Here is a 2,879-nt window from a genome sequence, read left to right on the forward strand (position 1 = left end):
CATGTAGTCAATATAAGACATTACTGAGATGGTTTACATTCTTCGGTTTGTGCTTATTTATAGCCCATCTCAAATGGACAGTGCAGAGCGAGGAGGGCAGGAGGGCAGTCCAGGGCAAGTAGATGGTTTTGCTCTACAAGGTTAGCCAGGAACCCACAGTTCTTCCATTTCATTATTCCACAATTCCCCTAGAGAGGAATTTCTCAGCCTCAGCACTGTTGCCATTCGAGGCCGCATAAATCTTTGCTGTAGCAGACTGACTAGCGCATTATGACATGTGTTCCTATACACAACTATTGTGTTCCCGTCTCCTACCCACCAGATGCTAGAAGCACCATCTCCCTCCCCACCGCCGTACTATGACAATCCAAAATATTGCCAAATGTTTGGGGAATAGGGGTACAAATCACCCCTGGCAGTGGTTCTCAAGCTTAAGTGTGTATCAGAATGACCCGGGGAGTTTGTTAAAACAGAGATTGTTTGAGCCCCGACTGCCTAGTAACTCAGAGCTTTCATACAGTTAGTCTTTCTCATTTTATCTAACTTTTCAAGTTTTTCTTGATAGAAATTTTGTTCTGCTACAAACTCTTCCATTATAGATTAAAGTAGAGTTTCTGTTAACTTTCTTGTTCTGCTAAAAGTGTGCATGAATGTGGCAATGCTAGAAAATATATCTGGAGCAGGGTATTGTCTCCACCCTTAGTCGCTTATAAATCTCACAATAATTCTAGGTTATTAAAAGTCACTTGCTTGTCGGTTATTTGCTCTGTGAACCGTGGGCCGACAGGTTGGTGAAGGATCTCAAGATGGCTGGGCGAAAACTTGCTCTAAAAACCATTGACTGGGTAGCTTTTGGGGAGATCATACCCTGAAACCAGAAGATCATTGCTAACACCCTGAAATCCTGGAATGAGACCCTCACCTCTAGGTTGGCTGCTCTACCTGAGAAACCACCTGCTATCAACTGGGCTTACTACAAAGCCAATGTAGCAAAGGCCGGCTTAGCAGATGACGTTGAGAAGAAGTTTAATGCCCTGAAGGTTCCTGTGCCAGAGGATAACTACAGTGCCCTAATGGATGCTAAAGAAAAAGAAGATGTGAAAAGTTGTGCCGAGTTTGTGTCTCTCTCAAAGACCAGGATTGAGCAATACAAGAGAGAGCTGGAGAAGATGAAGAACATAATTCCATTTGGACCAGATGACCATTGAGGATTTGAATGAAGTCTTCCCAGAAACCAAATTAGACAAAAAGAAGGATCCCTACTGGCCTCACAAGCCAATTGAGAATTTATAAACTTGAGTCTGAGAGGAAGTTCTGGTCCTGGTATTATAAACTCTGGACATTAAAAATAAAATAAAAAATTTAAAAAGTCACTTGCTTTCTTCTCCATATATATTAGCAATATCTGTATAGAGCTATTTATTATTTTTTAAAAACAGAGATGTCTGTGCCTCAGTCCCATAGTTTCTGAATCAGTAGGTCTGCATGGGATCCCCAAATAAGCATTCCTAATGAGCTCCCGGGTGATACCGATGCTCTGAGAGCCACTCCCTGGGCTGTTATGCTCCTCTGCCTGACTGGCTCACCACCACATGGCATTCTTGCTGTCAGGGAGGGAGGCGGAGAGGAAACAGAGGACAAATAAATACAGTTTAAGGATCTAATGGGGAAGTTGCATGTGTGCCTTTTGCTCCATTCCATTCAGTTTGGACTCATGGCCACACCTAGGTGCAAGGAAGGCTGGGAAAGGCAGCATCTAGCTGGGTAGCTGTGTGTGTGTGTGTGTGTGTGTGTGTGTGTGTGTGTGTTATGTGCACTGAGTCGACTCTGACTCCTGGTGATCCTATACTGGCAAATGAATGATATCCACAAAGTCCTGTCCTCAACGGCCTGGCTCATGCCTGTAGACTCATGCCTATGGCTTCTTTGATGGAGTCAATCCATCTCACATTTGGTCGTCCTCTTCTCCTGCTGCCTTCTATTTTTCCCAGCACTATTGTCTTTTCTGGGGAATCCTGCCTTCTCATGTTGTGCCCAAAGCAGGGTGGCTTCAGTTTTGTCCTTCTTGCCTTCAGGGATGTTTCCGGCTTAATTTGCTCAATGTCTACTCATTCATCTTTCTGGGTAGCTGTCAAGCTCTCCTCAAGCACCATATTTCAAAAGCATCACTTTTTTCCCTAGCAGCCTTCTTCACTATCTTTCACATCCTTACATAGTAACCTACGCTAATAAAAGAGAAATATGCAAATTAGTGTCACTCCGCTACGCTACCAGCCAATCAGAGTGAGTATGCAAATTAACCTGAAAACATGGCGGAAGCCCCGCCCCCAGGCGCTCCGGGCCTGTGGGGGTCAGAGAGGTAGGGCACCAGCGCCTGAGGCTGGCTGCAGCCCAGGAGACAAAGAAGCCACCTGCCCCGTGAACCCAGGCCACAGACAGCAGCAGAAGCCTCATGTCCGCCTGCCCCACGTCCTGGGGGAGACAGAGAAACTGGGCCCCAGTGCCTGAGGCTGGGTGAGGCCTGGGAGACGAAGAAGCTGCCTGCCCCATGATCCTAGGCAGCCGCCAGGCAGAGAAGTTGTCCACACTGCATCCCAGGGAAGATGGAGAAGCCGCCTGCCTGCAGTCCAGGTGCCAGCACCTGCAGCTGGTTACAGCCTGGTAGATGGAGAAGCCGCCCACCCCGCGGTCCCGGGCGCCAGCACTTGAGGCTGCAGCCCAGGCGAAGCCACCTGCCCACCATTCCCTGTGGCTGCAGCCGGCCTGGGCACCTATGGCTGACCAAAGGGAGGGAAGCCCAGATCCCGGGTGCTTGTGGTCGGCTGGAGGAGGGAATCCTGGGTCCTGGATGCGGGGCCGAGGCAGAGGTGGTCAGGGGA

General features: G+C 48.4%; 1 pseudogene across 1 annotated transcript; it reads left to right on the forward strand.

Annotated features, from left to right (window-relative positions):
• The first annotated feature begins 803 nt into the window (after positions 1-803).
• LOC308236783 (ATP synthase subunit d, mitochondrial-like) lies at positions 804-1,293 on the forward strand (annotated as a pseudogene). Its single transcript has one exon. The product of its transcript is annotated as an ATP synthase subunit d, mitochondrial-like (transcript).
• The last annotated feature ends 1,586 nt before the right edge of the window (positions 1,294-2,879 follow it).

This window comes from Plecotus auritus (assembly GCF_963455305.1).
Source record: "Plecotus auritus genome assembly, chromosome: 11".
In the NCBI taxonomy this organism is placed as follows: Eukaryota; Metazoa; Chordata; class Mammalia; order Chiroptera; family Vespertilionidae; genus Plecotus; species Plecotus auritus.